Source organism: Macaca mulatta, chromosome 13 (assembly GCF_049350105.2).
Source record: "Macaca mulatta isolate MMU2019108-1 chromosome 13, T2T-MMU8v2.0, whole genome shotgun sequence".
Taxonomy (NCBI): Eukaryota; Metazoa; Chordata; class Mammalia; order Primates; family Cercopithecidae; genus Macaca; species Macaca mulatta.
Window position 1 is genome coordinate 19,825,751 of NC_133418.1, and position 19,626 is coordinate 19,845,376.

The following is a 19,626-nucleotide window of genomic DNA, read 5'->3' on the forward strand; positions in this document are numbered from 1 at the left end:
TTATTAATCACTTAGTTAAGAATATGCCTGTATCTTGATATTCATGTATACTTTTCTGAATGGACTAGATTCTGCAACTGTTAGTAAGGATGCCAGTAAATGCACCTTCCATGGACAGTTCATGTAGGAAAACTTTAGGTAAGACAAAGTGAAACGATTTCTTTATTGCAGGATACTTCATGCCTAAAATATACAACCCTTAAGGGGATAAATGAAACAGGCAATTTCTCTAAATTTTTTTGACTATGAATGTCTCATGGAGCTAGTGTTCTTTGGAACCAATTTTGGAGGACATTGGGCTAGAGAACACACATTCTTCTCAGCAAGTAGCTTGTATTTTATCTGAAACATCTCTGTATTGGTCAGGATAGGCTCTGTTGTGCTGCAGTAACAGGCTGCCCTCATTGACAGCTGTTTAAAACAATAAATGTTTGTTTCTCATTCGCGCTGTTAGATTATCTCAGCAGGCAAAGAGCTCTGCTTCTTGTTGATCTCACAGGGGTGCGGGCTGATGAAGTGAGAATGAGGCTGATAGCACATAGGCTCTTGGAGTCTTCTGTGTGGGAGCAGCACACTCCATGTTTATTTGCTGAAACAAGTTGCATCTTCACACCTGACTTCCTGGGGAAATTCAACCATGATACGTTCCTGAGAAAAAGAGAAATGGAATGTTGAACAGTTCTAGTTACCACCTCAGATTCTAAAGGATTCAGGGCAAAGTAGTTTGTTCCATTTTGTGTTTCTGTGTATCTGACTTGTTATTTGAGTGTCCTAACCTCAGCACCTGTTGTCACCAGATCCCAAAGTTTGACTATCACATATCTTTATCTGACGTCTTTAAAAGCTGCTCTGGTCCCTTCAGCCCAGTAGGCCATCATGTTCTCGTTTATGGTGAGGCAGAGCTTTAGAACCAGACCACAGAGCAATAAGCAATATGGTTTTAGAGTTAGGAGGGGGGCCCTGGGAGACTGTCTGGCCCATGGTTTCTAAACACTTCAGAGCGGGAGGAACCTGTCTTCTAATGAAGGTTTACAAGGACAGTGAGCATGTAAAATAGGTAACTCTGAATGGTTCTGAGAGAACTGGTTGGTAGGTCAAGAATTCTCACTGCAGGGTCTTTCTTCTCCCTCTCTCCCTTCCTGCCTCCTCCTCATCCACCCCAGGGATCTCTGAGGGCCACCAAAGAGACCAGTTTGAGAGACCCTAATCTTTTCAAAGCCTTTGTGTGTGTTAGCAGAGGAGGGTGACTAGGTACCATACAAATCAGGTTACTTTTGAGAGCAAGGGGCCCTATTAACCCTCATACCAGGACAACAGGTGTGGTGGCACATGGGGCCATCTGGTCACCTGGACAGCAAGAAGCAGGTGCTGCTAGAAGTGACTGGTAAGATGGCCCTGCTGGGTTTGAGAGATGCCATGGCATGGGCCTTGAAGGCTGTTGTTCGTTTGTTTTGCTTTTGCTGTTTTTTGGTGTCATTAGAGGGAGAGAGGGAGAGTGGGAGAGTGTACATGTCTACCAACATAAAGACTGAAGGTGTGCAGTCGAGGCATCCCTGAGGGAAGTGTGAGCTCTGATGACAACACTTGTTAGACTCTCTACTGAGCCCCTCTCTGCCTGTTGTTGTTTCATCTTCACATGCACTCGGCACCGAGTGGGCCTCCTGTCCTATGTGCTTGACCGATAAAACCGCTTAACCCTGCTAAGCCAGATTGCACAGGAGAGGGTCTTCTAAGCTCACTGCCCTTACTGTAAGAGGCTGTGGGGTTGGTTTCACCTTGACCTATTGTAATATGCATTAAGTTATTCACACTTGGAACCTCTCCAAGATAAATAGTTTATTTCTGGGGGACATTTTTAGAGCTCTTAATCACTGCCAAAAGAAAGAAAACTTTCCAGAAGTGAAAACTGCCTACCAACAACAGTGTAATATACTTGCCTTTGGACCTCTTATTAATGACCAAGGTCGAAGAAAGGAAATCCCAGGTGACACTGCCCCTTGCTTTATTCTTACAGCCTGACATGCATGGACTGTTTCCTGTTTGCAAACTGGAGCTGTCCTGAAATGAGGGGTGAGCCTCCTTAGCCAGGAAACAGTCTGTACATTTAAGAGGACTCTCCTCAGAGATCAGAATTGCAGGTACAGTCCCAGGCCGTGAAACGCTGAGGTGACCTGTGCTTACAGCTCAGGGGACAAGGCATAAATATAGGACAGGGAGAGGCAGTCCCTAGAGAAATTTCAACTGCCCTAAGAGTTTAATATTAAATACCCCGGACACAGAAGGATCAGGGGAAGCTAAACTTAGGAGGTAGAGAAGCCAACACAAATGAAAGCAGTGACATCATCTCACTGCAAACAATGTTAAAATAAGAAATAAACAATACTGTCAGGCCCAAAGACAAAATACACATGGAGGAAAGATATTCACGGAATAGATTTTAAAGAGTTAATATTTGTAATATATGAACACTCTGTTAAAAGTGTTTGTTTAAAAGTTCTAAAACCAGACCACCAGCAAAGAACGTAAAGAAAGAAGTCATAATAAAGGAACTGACAGTAATTAATGTTGGAAGACATTTATCTTTATCTGAAAACATGGAGAAATGTTTGATCTTGGTAATCAAAGAGGTACACATTGAATAAAAATGTTAGTTCTCAGCTTTCAAATTAACAAAGAGTATAAAAAAGTGCACAGTCTTAACAAGTCTATGGAGAAAGTTGGTGGAAGGCTGGTCAGATAATGCTTTTGGGAACCAGCATGATGGATTAGAAGTCTTTAAGACAAGCTTGTCCAGCCCACGGTCTGCAGGCTGCATGTGGCCCAGGGCATGTCTTTGAATGTGACCCAACACAAATTTGCAAACGTTCTTAAAACATTATGAGATTTTTTGTGTGTGAATTTTTTTAAAGCTCATCAGCTGTTGTTAGTGTTAGTGTATTGTATGTGAGGCTCAAGACAATTTTTCCAGTGTGGCCCAGGGAAGCCAAAAGATTGGACACTCCTGCCTTAAAATGCCCATGTCTTTGATTTAGCGATGACATCTGGGGATCTTCCAAAAGAAAATCATCCTCAAAACAAACACAAAAAACAAATACTTTCTATACAAAGTTTTCATTTTAAATAAAGCAAAAAATGAAGAACGACTTGGATATATTAATAGTGTGGAGATTGCTAAATAAGCTATGGTGTATAAATTAGCTTAGGGTTATGCAGCCAAATTAAAATGGTTTTTATGATCATGTGGTGGCTCATGCTTGTAATCCTAGCACTTTGGGAGACCAAGGAGGGAGGAGTGCTTGAGGTCAGGAGTTCAAGACCAGCCTGGGAAACATGATGAGGCCCCATCTCTACAAAATATTAAAAAATTAGCCAAGCATGGTGTATCTGCCTGTAATCCCAGGTGGGGCTGAAGCAGGAGCATTGCTTGAGCCTCAGAGTTGGAGGCTGCAGTGAACCATGATCATGCGGGTGCACTCTAGCTTGGGTGACAGAGTGAAGCCTGCCTCTTAAAAAAAAAATAAAATAAAAAGGTTTTTATGAAGACTTAATTTAATAGAAAAGTGTTGGCTCTTAAAATGAAGCAGGATACCAGATGGCGTGAACACTAATATCACTGTATTTTTAAAAACCTTGTAAATCTATGCACAGAGACGAGGCTGGAAGACAACTACCAGAGCATGACAGCTAGATTGTGAGTGCTTGAAAAAAATTTTCTCTTTCTCTTTAATTTATACATTTCTTGTTTGTTATGTATACTTTTGTGTGTGTGTGTGAGACAGAGCCTCACCCTGTTGCCCAGGCTGGAGTGCAGTGGCGCAATCTCGGCTGGAAACTGGAAACTTTGGAGGGGATATTTTTTCAGGAATTCTTTTTAGCGTTATGGATGCTACTGTTTCAGAGTTTCTTAAACCCAGAGTGTGATGGATGGAGGAGGAGAGCGCTCACAGGATGGCCTCACTCCACAGAAGATGCCCTTGTTGCTCAAGCCTTCCTTCCCCCAGGCAGCTGCTACGTGCTTGCGTCCTCCGTGGCTCTTGCGATACAGAGGGGAGGCCCCAGATGAAACCCAGCAAGGGGTGGTCTGTCCTGGAGGACAGCAGCCAGTGTGGGGGGCAGTCCCTTCTCTCTGTCCCAAGGGAGGACACAGCTCCACGGTGGTCACTGGCTCTATGCGAGTAGGTGCATCCATCGAGAGACAACAGATGAGAGGGCCCTTCAGTTGACTTTTCTGCCTCCAGTTCTTTCTATTCATGAGAGGAAAAGCTAGTGGTAGATAGAACAATGCTAAATGTAATAAATATAAGCAAGTTCCCTGGGTTTATGCAGTGCCAGATGTCATGATGGTTGTATACAGGAGAAGATGTCCAAGACACGTCTCCTCCAAGTGTCCCAGAGCTCAGAACTGTGTGAGCACTTTGAGGTTCTCCCAGACCTCTTTCTTCCCTGGGTGTGAGCCCTGCACAGTGCTCCGCAGAGAGCTGGGGTCCGTAAATATGGATGGCAAACAGCTCACCTGGGTTTCTCACGTGGATTTCTTTCCTTGGGGGCCTCTGTAAGGAAGCTTTTACCCACTCCTAGGGGTCTATAAGAGTATTGTTGTTAAGATTCAATGGGTCATTTCCAAAGTAGTCATTTCTTTCTCCTCACACAAAAATGAATGAATAAGGATACAGTTTTCTAGTGGAAATTGTGGCCTTCCCTGCTCCCAGCCTCCAATCAAGTAAAAGTTTTAGAACAAATGGACTACACTATTCTGAAGTAATTTTGAATTTGGCCTTGTATTTGACTCTGTAGTCTGATGAGGGAAACAGGGTTCATGGGCAGACACCCTTGTTTGCACACACGAGAGTGGGTACGGAGCCAGGCATGATCATCCTGGAAAACAAGGAGGAAATAGAGGCCGATGAAGGCACTGATTTTTAAGAGCTTTCTTGCTGGAGTAATAGATTTTAGGAGGGGGCTGCTCTGCCAAGTGCTTCAGCTTAAATGGAGCCAACTGTGGAGAGGAGCTGGCGGCACTGCTCTGGGAGTCCCTTGTCTTTGGGAGGGGGTGTTTCACGGCCACCTGCCTTTCATCCCCACAGCTCACAGCAACTTACCGAATTTCCGACGCTCTCCTTGGAGACTTGGAGAAATGTGTGCTGAAGGTGAGGAGTCACTCAATCACTGGCAGCCAGGCGGAGGTGACTGATGGGCAAAATGTGCTCTAGTTGCAGTGGGGCTTGCAGGCGGGTATCCTCTGTGGAGGGCTTGCTGGCTCATGATAGATGAGTCACTTGTCTGTAGTGGTGGCCAGGGCTATGGCCCAGATCCTTCTCTGTTTTCTTATGTGAGTGAAGGCTGTTGCATTGCATAGTGGGTGAACCACACCTGGGGATTCTAGACTTGGCCCTGCCCTCTCTTCTTGTGGAACCATGGGTCACCCATTTACCATCTCCGGGCCTCAGTTTTCTCACATGCAAAATCAGGATTGAAGCCAGGCACGGTGGCTCATGCCTGTAATTTCAGCCCTTTGGGAGGCCCAGGAGTGCAGATCACTTGAGGTCAGGAATCCAACATGGTTGAAACTTCATCTCTACTAAAAATACAAAAAAATTAGTCAGGTGTGGTGGCTCATGCCTGTAATCCCAGCTACTTGGGAGGCTGAGGCAGGAGAATTGCTTAAACTGGGAGGCGGAGCTTGCAGAGACCCAGATCGCAGCACTGCACTCCAGCCTGGGCGACAGAGTGAGACTCCGTCTCAAAACAAACAAACAACAACAACTAAAACCAGAGTCAGGGTTGAGCTTGATGGTCCCTATCAGTAGCAGAGTCCCCTGGTGTGGCACTTTGACTTGTGGATAAATAGGTTTTTCATTGCTGCAGTTTCAAACCTTCAGCTTCTCTATATCCCCTGCCACTGACGATTATTTCACACGAACCAGAGAGGCCATTAGGTGAGAATGCCTTCATCTTCCCTCCCTCCCACTTCTGAGCGCCCTTTTGTTTCCTTCTGAGCTTCTTCCTATTTCCTCCTGTCGTCCTTCTCCTCTCTAGACCCTGAAGGGTTTCTCTTCTCTTCTAAGACTACTTCTTCCTACTGGACTCCTGACACCCCCACCCCCACCCCTACCCTTGGGAACTTGATTCCATCTCTCTCTCTCTCTCTTTCTCTCTCTCTCTCTGTCTTGCTCCCCGCTTCTTTTCTCATGTTCCATCTTCTTTCTCCCTCACCTCCTTACAATCCACATCCAGACAAGTCCACGTCTCCCCAAAAACCCCATGCCTCCCTTTTGGCCAAAAAGAACTCTATAGAGCATCAGAAGAATAATTACTAAAAATATATGTTTAAAATAAGTGGCCTTAGTAGTAAGCTCTGAGAATGAGAAGACTCGCTGTCTAATAAGTTAATACAAATTAGTTGAAGTCAATGTGACAAGAAGAGAGCGAGACAAGTTTGTACTTCTATACCTCAAAACAAAAACTCTGAAAAAGCAGTTTGTCTCCTGAACTAACACTTTCAGCCTAAGAATATAATAACAATAACAACAACAACAACAGAAAAGACAAATGCATTTGTAATAATGGCCATTATAAAAGATGGAAGGATATTGGAGCATTTGAAGTGGAAAAAAAGGATACGAAATTCATCTTGTGGTGGGACCCTCTTTCCTTTTCCAGGGTCATATGGGTATAGATGCATTGGGGAAAAAAATGCCTGGAAGGAATACTTTAGGAATGTCCTTTTTTTTTTCTTTGTATCTTTTGAAATTTCCTACATGAGCTCGTATTACATTTTGTTGGCAGAAAATAAGATTTATAACCATCCTTCTTCCCTCCCACGCAACCTTCTTCCCTCCCACTTGGCCTCAGGCATTGACCTTTGGCTTTGTTCGGTCAGGTCTGCTGGGAGGGCCTCTGGGACCCTCTGTCTCCTGGCCTCACCACGGTGAGGGTTCGGCAGTTCTCTCCCCCAGCCCCTGCAGTCCCTCTTCTCTGGCTTCTGTATCGGCCAGTTTTCTGTTCCCACCCTTCGTGTTTCCCTAGTCTCTTGAAGAATTTTTTTACTCTGCTTGGACCTGAGACACGATGTTCCCCAGAGTGCTGCGCTTGTGGTGCTTTTCCTGGCCTGACACCTGTGAGTATCAGACTGGGAAAGAGGATTCCATTTCCCTGTCCTTCCTCCTGCAAGTGACTGGCTCTGGTGTAGACGGGGCTGTCATAGGTAGCCTGCCACACAGGTTGGCTCCTTCTCCGTTCCCCTCCTGTTTTCCCTGGTCATGGCAGGGTCCCTGAGGAATCACTTCTCCTCTCGTCTGTGTTGGTGTCCTAGCTTAGGTGGCCCCTTTTCCTGCTGTTCTCAACTTTGGTAGCACCTTGGCACCATCTGGGGAGCTTCGTAGTCCTGAGGCATGGGTTGCCCCTAGCAGTTTTAAGGTCATCGATTGGGTGGAAGCCAGGCCTGGGAGTCTGGAAGCTCCCTGCTGAGTCTGCCGGCAGCCACACTGAGGACCTTGTCTCCTGTCTGTGTCATGCCTCGTTGTAGATGGTCACACACATAGAGCAGCCCGTGCCTAGAGTCCTGGGCCTTGGGGCTCAGGAATGGGGCCAGGCCTACCTGCTGAGCGACCCCAGTGCCACAGGCACTGATTGGCCGCTGGAGAAGCGGGAGTGAATGGCAACAAGGCCAAGTGAGAAGCCTGTGTCTGCGCTGACCACCGTGCCCCAGGCCGGTCTAGTCCAAAGAGACCTCCTGCTTTGACTTTCTGTACTCGGCTATGCCTACCTTGTGAAAACCCCAGTAAAATTAATCCAGTGGCTGCTTGGCCAGACAGTTTGGACATGTTTCCCGAGTCCTGGTCTGGGATCAGAGGTTTGGAGGCCGCAGCTGGACCTTGATCTTCTTTCCCCAGTGGCATCCTTAGGCTGGGGTGTGGCAAGCTCGGAGAGGATGGGGACCCTTACTGTGTGTCCCAAATAGAGCAACAGGGCCTTTTTCTTCTGCTTCAGAATATCTATTCTCACAAAGGGAACAAGCATCCAAAAACCTCACAGAGTAGCATTAGGAAATCAGGGATTGCAGCCAAAGGGACTCTTGTCCTCTGTGTGAGGCTGAGTCGGACTTCCATGACTCATGGTTCTGTTATTCTGAGAGTTTGAGACTATTAAGGAAATTGAATTTAGAGGGTCGTGATTTGTGAGAACAATGAAATAGGCCATTCATATTCCTGTAGCATCAGCAGCGGATGAGATGGGAGGTGTTGTCTTTCGGGCAGACAATTGGGAGCATTTTGCATATTGCCTTGCACAGATGTCTTGTAAGGGCTGAGGAAAGCTTCTTGAGGTCTGGGCAGTAGTCGAGAGGCCTGCACACCCCCATTGGGAGAGGGACCCATCAGCAACTGCCATTCCTGGGCCAGACATGGTGTCAGCTGTACGCCGCATGAATCCTGAGACCCCTGTGTGCTTTCACAGCCCTGAGACTCCGTGTGCTTAGTCTCCTTCTGTTCACCCCTTACCAGATATTCCCAGGACACATGCTGGGGTGCCTGTCCTTTCTTCTTGCATCGAATGTGTGGTGGCAAATGAGGAAGGGATTTTCATATTCTCCTAGTGTGCGTTCCAGCCAGGGAGGCCAATGAACAGGAAATGCTCATGAAAAAAGTCAGATGGGGCAGGTGACATACAGGTAATTAACACCATGGGATCGTATAATGGAGAATGACAGAGAATGACTTTTATGTTTGGTGGCTGGAGAACATTTTTAAAGAGATGTTGTCTAAGTTGAGAGCTGAGATGTGAGTAGTGAGATGGGGCCGGGGAGGCAAAGGTCGGGGAGGACCGCCTGGTGCAGGGAGACTAAGGAAAGATTGAGCGTGGTGTTTTCAGAGAACCCTGGCGTGGCCCAAATGGTTTTGCAATCCAGGAAAGGAGTTTGGTACCTGTTCTCTGTGCATTGGGAAGCCATTGAAAGGCTGTAATCAGGACAATACGGGATCTGGTTTGCTTTAGAAAGATCTTGAGTGAGTAAATAAATGAGTGAGTGGTGAGTGAGAGAGGCTTAGACACCAGAACAGCTGGTGCCACCCCACATGCAGCACGACAGTCACGGGCACTTGGTGGTTCTGTTTGCCCCGCCCAGCTCATGTGCTCATAGGTGAAGTTTTTGCTGTCAGCAGTGATCATTAAACAGTGAGATGGGTAATTGTAGCGAGGGTATTTTTTTGTTGGTCCTAGACTGCCTAGAATCCTGATAGAAAGAATAGTTTTCCTTGAACTTAAAATTCAGCAAATCCTCTGTAGCTATTTTTTTGTACTGTTTGAAGGATGTACTATTTATGGACTGCAAAACAATAGATTCTAATCTGAGTTGGAGATAAAACATGACGGGGGCATAAAACATTTAAGAAGCACACATGAGGCACAACAAAGCATTATGCAACAGCTTCTTCAGGAAAATGTGCACATTTTGCATCTGGGAGCAGCTGAGAAAAGTGACACAGAGCAGAATTGTCCTAATATATAAACCTCAGGTAGTATTATGAAAGTAAATACTATATTCAGTCTTTAGGCACAGCCATCAGTGCTGGTTTCCACCCATGAATGCAATTCTGTCTTGCTGATATGTTGGAACTGCCCCCAAACAAATGCCAAATGTGAGATTGAAAATTAAATGTACAGGGCCCTAAGCTGTTTGGAACTGTTTTTAAGATGAGAGCTGTTCCACCTAATAGTTGCTATAGGAATAAGCTGGCAGGATGAGGAAAACCCAAGAATGCCAGTTAGCAGGAGAAGATACCGGAGTTTCTGTTAGGCAAACACAGGGAGGAAATATGGAGATTGTATTGTCTGCGGCACTGAGAATCACAGCCTCCAGAGACAGGAGTCAGAGTCACTCAAAACCTCAATACCCAGGCCCTTCAGGCAGCCTGTGGCCCAGGGCAGGTGCCCCTTCTGCTGCTGGCCTTGGAGGGGTGGCCTGAGAACAGCCCTCCCTGCCTACACCAGGGGAGATTTTACACACCTTTCCCACTGCAGCCTGCACCATCGTCGTATTCTGCAGGGTGTGGACACAAGTTAGAAGCAAGACAAAAGTGGCTGGCCCTGAGCTTGCCCTTGGGTTTCAGACCTGATCCGGTGCCAGTATCTCTATGGAGGGCTGTGAGTACAGTTCTTGCTGTCTTTGCTGTTGGATGGCATCCCCTTTAAATGTTCAGTCCTGTTGTCTGGGCAACCTCGTGCTGAGGGACCCATTGCTGAGCACAGTCTGCCCAGCTCTCAGCAGATGGAATGAGAGCCCCTGCACCATCTCATGGGAAGCTCCCCTGCCGGGGCCCAGTGGGTTCTTGCCATGTGGCCTCCATGCTCCTGGTGAATGTATAGCTTCTGTCTCTCTAGGGTCATCTTACTGGCTGCTCTGAGGTTTTCAGACCACTGAGACAGGAGAAAAGCTGTCTACTGCCATGGTCAAGGTGAGGCCGATGCCTGTGGTCATTCCTTCGGTCCCCAACCTGGGGACAGTGTCAACCTCTGCTGTAACTGGACTTCCCTCTTGGTGCTTTCATGTAATTTTTGTTTCTTTGTGGTTTTCCTCTGGATATTCAGACCCTCAGAGTCTGGCAGAATAATTTGCACATTAGTTCTTCCTATGCAGGGTGATTATTTTCCTTTCTAAGAGTCAACTAGAAATAAAAAGTAAATTAATTTTTTATTTTCATTGGACAAACTGCACCTCTAGCCTGACATGTTATTGTAGGAACTTGGGCTTTGAGGAGACAAATTTAAATCTGTATATAAAATAACTTTATGAGTTTTCATATTTGCTTCCTATCCCTTGAACTGAGACCATATTTGTTAAGATTTCTCTCTGACGTTGGCCACAATAAATATCTTAACAAATTCAGGAAATTCATTCTAAGTCATCATTTTTGCTATAATTCCTGGACCTTCAAGTTTTTCTGCTTAAAGTTGCCTCAGGGGACCCTCAGATCTCTTATAGAGTTTGTAAATCCATTATGAGAGATTGAATCTAGAGTACTTAACATTTGAAATCAAGAGTACTTAACACAATCCTGGGCATCATTTACTGGTCTCAGGAAATCCTTTGAGGGAACAAAAATATTACTGCTATAATGAAAGTCTCTAAGCTGGCTTATTCACAAAAATCCAGTGTGGTGAAGCAAAAAAGAGCGTGAATTTTTGAAATCAGGACACCTGGATTCATACTTCAGTTTTACACCTAGGACTGTGGTAACATTGGGCAAATTACTTAGCTTCTTTGACTTCCGTTTCTTCATTTGTGAAGTGGGAGGATGCCTGCTTGGCAGGGTGGTTGTGAGGTTGACAGAGGCTGTCTTAGGCTCTTCAGGCTACTGTAACAAAATGCCATAAACGCAGTGACTTATGAGCAGCAGTAATTTATTTCCCACAGTTCTAGAGGCTGGAAGTCCAAGATCAAGGCACTGGCAGATTCGATGTCTGGTGGAGACTGGCCTCCTGGTTCACAGATGGTGCCTTCTCACTGTGTCCTCCTGTGGTAGAGGGGGCAAGGCAACTCTCCGAGGCCTCTGTAGTGAGACACTAATCCCATTCACGAGGGCTCCATCCTCAGGACCCAGTCACCTCCCCAAAGGCCTCAGCTCCTGATAGCATTGCCTTGGAGGTTAGGATTTAACATATGACTTTTGGGATGACACATACATTCAGTCCATTGCATACTCCAAGGAATATCATGCCTAACAGGATGGCTGGAAAGTGTAGATGTTCCACCACTGTAGTCCCCTCCAGCCTTCCCTTCCACACACAGCCAGAGTATCTCCCTGCAAGTGTCTCATTTGACCTGTGGAGTTAATGTGCCTGGTGGAATTGCCCTGGCTCATCCTAAGGCTGGATGTCTCAGCTCAGATGGACTGGGAGGCAGTGGGGATGCAGGGGTAGAGATGATACCTGAGCCTGGAGAGCCTCGCTTGCTCTGAGTTGAACTGCAGTCACACGCCCTGGCTCGTCCATGTGCTTCTGATCTGACAGCGATGCTGGGGGTGTCTTCCTTCCATTCCGTGAGTGTATTTGACACAGACTGAATGCCAGGGTCCCTCTGACTTAGGGCTCCAGGCCAGTGCTGCAGCTCGGCCTTGAGGAAGAGTTCCCAGAGCATGAGGAGGACTCATGTTGGAGGATGCTGGTTAGTTTCTTTCTGGTCAGACCTTCACTTTTTGAGTTGATGTGGCATCTTTCCTGTAATCACAACTACATTCAACTGTAAAACCATTTTAATTTTTCATTTTCCCATGTTTGGGGGACTATAATCCCATGGGTGTATGGATATTGTCCAGAGACATGAAACATGGAGTTTGGATTTGCAGAGGACAAGGAAGCTATGAGATATGGGAGAGCAGAATGAAGTCACACCCCACACAGATGCCCACAGATTTTGTGCTGCAGTGAGTTCTTAATGTCCTGCAATCAGTGACACATCAAGGATGGCTTTCAAGAGCTTTCTTGAGCCATTTCTCCAAATCTCCTCAGTCTCCTCCCTGAACTCCCGTTAGTCTCCAGATCAGTTTACTTCCTAAGTAACTTAGCAAACTTGCAAGACCAGCTGAGCTTCCCAGACGAGGCCCTCACATCACAGCTCCTGACCCTTCCTCTGAGGACACTTCCTGGGAGTTTTTGTGCAAAACCATTCTTCTTCCCACCTTAGACAGGCATGGGTGGCCACGTGTCAGTCCAGCCCGCTGTGCTCTTTCTGTGCAGAAACTCTTGCCTGGTTACACTTGGTAGCTTCTCTTTATAAACAAAGGTGTGAGTGTCCTTAATACCTTTGGCTGCGTTAGCTCTTCCTTTGTTAGTTTCTGATGGCCAGTGAAGGAGAATCCTATATCAATCAGGATTTGCTGTATAACAGACAACCCAAAACTTAGAGGCTTAAAACAATACCCGTTTATGTAGCTCACAGTTCTGTGTGTTGGCTGGGATTACTGGGGCAGCAAGGATGGCCTGGGTTCCTTTCCACATGGTCTCTTATCCCCCAAAGGCTAGCCTGGGCGTCTTCATGTGGTGGACTGAGGGTCCCAGTAAGCAACAAGAAAAGGCAGACTCCAATGTGCAAGCACTTTTTAAACCTCCATCTGCATCGTAATTGTTGTTGTCTCATTAGCCAAAGGAAGTCACAGGGCTGTCAAATCTAGAGGCAACCTTGGATGGAATATTCCAAGGGCCTGGATCCGGGGAACATGAATCAATTGGAGGCTGTTACTGTACGATCCACCACAACGTCCATTGCCTGTTTTCTTTTGATTGTTAATCTTTTATATTAGGAGGAGTTTTTTATATATTCTGGATACTAATTATTTCATTGCTATATATGTTGGTTTCAGATGAATAGGAGTTCTTAATTTTAATAAACAAGGTCACTTCTCTCAATCTTTTTCTTTTCTGATGTGCTCATTTTGGTTATTGTTTTAAAAATCTTCCCCAACCTTAAAGCCATACAGATATTCTTCTATATTGTTTCCTGAAAGTTTTATGGTTTTGCCTCTTGTGGTGATGTGTTCTCTCTCTCATTCTTTTCCTTTTGGTAGGATAATTGAGAAGTGTTTTTATTAGGTAAGCTCCATTTTCTCACCGCATCCAAGTCGTTTATGCAGGCCTGCTCTGCAAGTGGCATTTTCCACGTGGAATTAAATGGATGTTACTACCCTGTAGTTAATTCCAGTCTAAGACAATTGCAATGCAGACAGAAACCTTGAGACATTAATCGACCAAACATGTATTTTAAATAGGTTTGAATATTCAAGTGCAAGCAAATAATTAGTACATTTTGTGAGTGAAGAGAAAAATGAAGTACTGCACTTCTTTCCTTTCTTTCTTCCTTTCCTTCTTTTCCTTCTTTCCTTCCTTCTCTCTTTCCTTCTTTCTCTCTTTCTCTTTCCTTCTTTCTCTCTTTCTCTCTCTTTCTCTTTCCTTTCTTTTCCTTTTTCTCTTTCTCTCCCCTCCCTCCCTCCCTCCCTCCCTCCCTCCCTTCCTTCGTTCCTTCCTTCGTTCCTTCTTTCCTTCCTTCCTTGTCTTGCTGTGTCACCCAGGCTGAGATGCAGCCTCTAACTCCTGGGCTTAAGTGATCCTCCCAGCTCAGCCTCCTGAGTAGCTGGGACTATAGGTGCATGCCACCATGCCTGGCTAATTTTTAATTTTTTGTGGAGACCACAGCTCACTATGTTGCCTAGCCTGGTCTTAAACTCCTGGCTTCAAGCAATTTCCCTGTCTTGGCCTCTCAAAAGGATTGATTACAGGTGTGGGCCATGGCGCCTGGCCAAGAACTACATTCGTTAACTTCAGCTAAGCAAACCCCCCACTCCTATCCAGTACTTTCTTCAGGTTTCTGTTGAAAAGTTACTTGGTAAAAGAAGAGGGCCTGAGCAGTGATTTTTAAGATAGAGGGAAGGAAACCTAATACATAATCTTCGCAAAAATCCCCGAGCAAGTTGGTATTATTGCCATGGCTCCATAAGAAAACCAGAGCTCACAGGAGGCTGCCAGAGACTTGTCTGAGGGGATTGGGTGGTCGGTGTTCCAGCCAGATCAGACTGAGCTTCTGTGGTATCCGCCTGTTTTCGTTGGGTATCTGGAGAATCGTTGAGTAAGGAACCGTTCCCTCCTGCATGAGATCTTTCTTCCTTTATTCCTTCTTTTTCCTTTCCTTTCCTTTCCCTTTCCCTTTCCCTTTCTCTTTCCTCTTTCCTTTCTCTTTCCTTTCTCTTTCCTTCTTTCCTGTCTTTCTTTCTGTCTTTCTGTCTGACAGAAGTTTGCTCTGTTGCCCGGGCTACAGTGCAGTGGCGCCATCTCGGCTCACTGCAAGCTCCACCTCCCAGGTTCACGCTATTCTCCTGCCTCAGCCTCCGGAGTAGCTGGGACTACAGGCACCTGCCACCATGCCTGGCTAATTTTTTGTATTTTTTTTTTTTTTTTTAAAGTAGAGATGGGGTTTCACCGTGTTAGCCAGGATGGTCTTGATCTCCTGACCTTGTCATCCACCCGCTTCGGCCTCCCAAAGTGCTGGGATACAGGTGTGAACCACCGTGCCCGGCCTGCACCAGATCTCTTTCTACAAAATTTTAAGTCAGTGAAATATAAATGAAAACTTAGTATATTTACCATGACTGACATCAGTGTTTTTGAGGGTAAAACAGTGTTTCTTTTTTGTCTAATTAGAATTCTTGTTTTTTTCTGTCCTTAAGGTTTTTCTCCACTCCTAGGAATGTTCCCTAAGGTTTTGATATAATTCAGGAATTTGTATTTAGGGAAAGGCACCTGAACCAAGTTATAAGAATTTTTAGAACATTGGAAGCCCTGGGGAAGACGTCTCACCCATTGCCGGTCGGACAGAGCCAACGTGGGGGCTTCTAAACATGCATGAACTAACAGTCTCCATCAGCTCTGAATTCACCTCTGAGCTTAGCAATGTAAGCTTGTATTATATACGACTTCGTTTCTTCATGAAACGATCATTGTAATTTTGATGTACTCGGAAAACTTAGCAGGCTTAAATATTTATTAATATTAATAAAATGAATGGAGTAATAATGGACTGGATTTTAAAGGATCTAGAATTTGTTTTTCAAAACATGATAAATACAGAAAAACCTTTAACAAAATAATAACAGTAGTAATAATAATAATAATAATGATGATGGTATGTTTCCTGGGCTAAATTTAGAAAACTTTTGAGTATGAGCAAATATGGAAAACATATTTATATCAAAGGAGGACCTAGAAGCACACTACTAAAACTTGCCAAATTCAACTTCTATGTTTGTTGTAGTTTAGTAATTAGCTATTTTAGAAAAAAAAAAAAAAAGTGCTTCAATAGGGAATTAAGATTTTCAGGATTTTGAAGCCCTGGGAAATAATTACATCCAGTGCTATTTAGGTAGAACAAAAAAGTCAAATCACTTACCTGGAGTAAATCCAAAAAAGTGAAACCATTTTAAAAATTACCTTTTTAAAATTTCTAAATTAACGTTATTTAGGCATATACATTGTATTCTGCATAGCTTTTTTTTTCAAATTATTATTATTTTTGTTTTTTTTTGAGATTGAGTCTCACTCTGTCGCCCAGACTGGAGTGCAGTGGCGTGATCTTGGCTCATGGCAACCTCTGCCTCCCAAGTTCACGTGATTCCCCTGCCTCAGCCTCCCAAGTAGCTGGGATTACGGGCATCTGCCACCATGCCTGGCTAATTTTTTTATTTTTAGTAGAGACGGGGTTTCACCATGTTGGCCAGGCTGGTCTCGAACTCCTTACCTTGGGTTATCCACCCGCCTCAGCCTCCCAAAGTGCTGGGATTAATTACAGGCGTGAGCCACCATGCCCTGCCCAAATTATCTTTAATAAAGAATTAGAGAGACACAAGACACCGGGCCTACTGCGGGAGCATGAGGGAGGCCGTGCATTATGTTCCAAGGCATCTGTGAACCCATGGAGTAGACACCATGAGCAAAGCTCACCCTCCCGAGTTGAAAAAGTTTATGGACAAGAAGTTGTCATTGAAATTAAATGGTGGCAGGCATGTCCAAGGAATATTGCAGGCATTTGATCCATTTATGAGTCTTGTGGTGGATGAATGCATGGAGATGGCGACTGGTGAGCAACAGAACAATATTGGAATGGTGGTAATATGAGGAAATAGTATCATCATGTTAGAAGCATTGGAACGAGTATAAATAATGGCTGTTTTGCAGAGAAACCCATGTCGTCTCTTCATAGGGTCTATTTTACTATGATGTAAAAATTAGGTCGTGTACATTTTCATATTATACTTTTTGTTAAACTTTTGTAATAGTCAAAAAAAATTAGATATACTAAAAAATACCAAATATTTAATATTTTTAATACCAGTTTTCTAATCCCTTTAAAATACATAGTGAGTTTTAAGAGAATGGGTTCCAGGGTTCTAGACTTTGAGTTCTCAACCTTATGTTCTTAAATTGGCAAAAGTACCCCCCAAATAAAACAAGATAAAACTTTGACCGAACACAATGGATCTTGCCTATAGTCCCACCACTTTGGGAGGCCAAGGCAGGAGGATCACTTGAGCCAAAGAGTTAGAGATCAGCCTGGGCAACATAGTGAGATGCCATCTCTACAAAAAATACAAAAATTAGCTGGGTGAGGTGTCACAGGCCTGTATTCTGAGCTATTCAGGAGGCTGAGGTTGGAGGATGGATTGCTTAAGCCTGGGAGGCAGAGGTTGCAGTGAACCAAGATTGCACCACTGCACTTCAGCCCGGGTGACAGAGTGAGACAGACCCTGTCTCAGAGGAGGAAAAAAACCCCCCAAACTTTCAACATTATAATTTAAAAAGATGTTTTAGGCTTAATTTAGAAGTTTACATCGTTCAACAGAAGCAGAGTTTATTTTCAGAGGAATATTTGGGTGCAAACTGTCAAAATTTTCTGAACTTAATGTTTACTTCTGAAACTGCTTCCTCAGGTTCGTTTTATAAGCTTTGTCTTTTTACAGGCCTTCAGTTTTAGCTTTGTCATGGGTTGATCAGCTGTCCTGGTGTTCCTGGGACTGAGGAGTTTCTTGGGATGTGGGACTCTCAGTGCTAAAACTAGGGATATTTCAGGCAAACTAGAATGAAAGAATGAGTTAAGATGGGTCATGTCCCGATAAACCCATCAGTCGTTGGAAGTATCATAAGTTGAAAATGCATGTAATACACCAAACCTACAGAACCTCATCGCTCAGCCTAGCCTACTTGAAATGTACTCAGAACAATATACATTAGGCTGGCTAATGTAATCAGCCTACAGTTGGGCTGAATCATCTAACACAAAGCCTGTTGTATAATGAAGTGTTGAATATCTGTGTTATTTACCAAATACTGTCTTGAAAGTGAAAAACAGTGGCTATGTAGCTATGTGAAGTATGGTTTGTGTATTGTATTGTACCATAATAAAGTGGAAAAGTCCTAAGTCAGCCCATCGTAAGTAGGGGACTGAAGTAGAAGACTGACTGTAGTCAATCACCCTAGTCTTCTTGAACCTCAAAAAGCAAAATCCATCAGTTTGAATTTAGACCCACATGTCTAGCCTTTAATTTCTTTTCTTTCTTTCTTTTCTTTCTTTTTTTTTGGAGCTGAAGTCTTGCTCTGTTGCCCAGGCTGGAGTGCAGTGGTGCAATCTCAGCTCACTGCAACCTCCACCTCCCGGGTTCAAGTGATTCTCCTGCCTCAGGCTTCCGAGTAGTTGGGACTACAGCCTTGCGCCACCACGTCTGGCTAGTTTTTGTATTTTTAGTAGAGGTGGGGTTTCACAAGGCTGGTCTTGAACTCCTGACCTGAAGTGATCCGCCTGCCTCAGCCTTCCAAAGTGCTGGGATTGCAGGCATGAGCCACCTTGCCCGGCCTACCCTTTAAATTTGATTAAGGTGCTTTGATTAGTTCATTTCCTTGGGAGGCAGAAGTGTTTACAAAGAAAGGGGCCCCAGGATAGGCTGTGTCCATGTGGTTTCAGGACGTGGGCACCGCTCTCTGGGTGGGCTGGCGAGGGCATTTTTTGCTGCCCAGCTCTCAGGTTTCCCAGGCTTGCTACTTGTTTTCTAATCCAGGCAGCAGAAACACCACTTGTGTCCATGATTTTCATGCTGGATCTAAGATGTTGAGGCAGCAAATTCTTATTCTGACTAATTTAACAGTCTTTCGGTTTAGCCTGTGCTTGGGGCTGTGCTTAGAATTTTGATAAAAATGGTTGTATCTGGGTCATTTGGAAAGGAATTAGGCTGTCTGGAAAATAGACCATATAATAGAACAGGTGGTTATTAAACCACCAGGCCAAGTGGAGACCATGACTTCTCTTTGATTTAGATGCAAAGACTACTATAGAGGTTGACACACAAAGATTTGTAATTTGTAATTTAAGAAAATAATTGTTCAGGGAGCAGAAACCAGAAAGTAATATATGAGTATTTTGTCTTGAACTGCATTTTCTTCTTTCTAAAAGCATGGAACTCTTTTAATTCCCCTCCCACAGCTCTTAAGGCTGTCAGATGTAGTGGGAATGGTGCCTGGGCCCTGAGATGCGTAGGTTATACACCATACAACTCAGGGGCCAGGCACCATTCACGTCACATTTATCCTAGATTTGTCTTGAAGGGGTGCTTTTCCTAACCCACATGAGAATTTCCCCGGGCTAGTGGCAGCCAGCATGACTGCCTCGCCAACCCCTCTAGCAAGGACACTTAGAGGAAAACATGAAGGAAATCACATTTTTCTTCTCCTAACATTTTCTAGACTTCTTCACATCAGACCTTTGGATGTCTGACCTGAGGACAATCGATACGTTTTTCTAGAGTTTTTAACACGCAGCAGCATAGTGGCTTAGAGTGCAGACTGAGGAGTCAGTACTATAATTTTCTAGCTGTATAATCCTGGGCGAGTTGCCGCTCTGTGCCTCAGTTTCCCCATCTGTAAAGTGGGGGCAGCACCTTCCTCATTGGGCTGTTGGGGAGGTTAAATGGGTTAATACTGTAAAGTACTTAGAATGGGGCCTGACGCATTGTATGTAAATGTTACCAGCCTCGTTCAGCTTTGCCTCTGACACTGGGCTGATGTTCCCTTGGGTCTGGCAACACGGCATCGGAGATG

The 19,626-nt window shown here is 44.7% G+C and overlaps 1 protein-coding gene and 1 pseudogene across 2 annotated transcripts in view; both read left to right on the forward strand.

Annotated features, from left to right (window-relative positions):
• The window catches only part of SH3RF3 (SH3 domain containing ring finger 3), a 379,536-nt gene that overhangs the window by 109,778 nt on the left and 250,132 nt on the right, over positions 1 to 19,626 (forward strand). The gene's annotated exons all lie outside the window — the stretch shown is intronic.
• LOC144333990 (small nuclear ribonucleoprotein G pseudogene) lies at positions 16,468 to 16,656 on the forward strand (annotated as a pseudogene).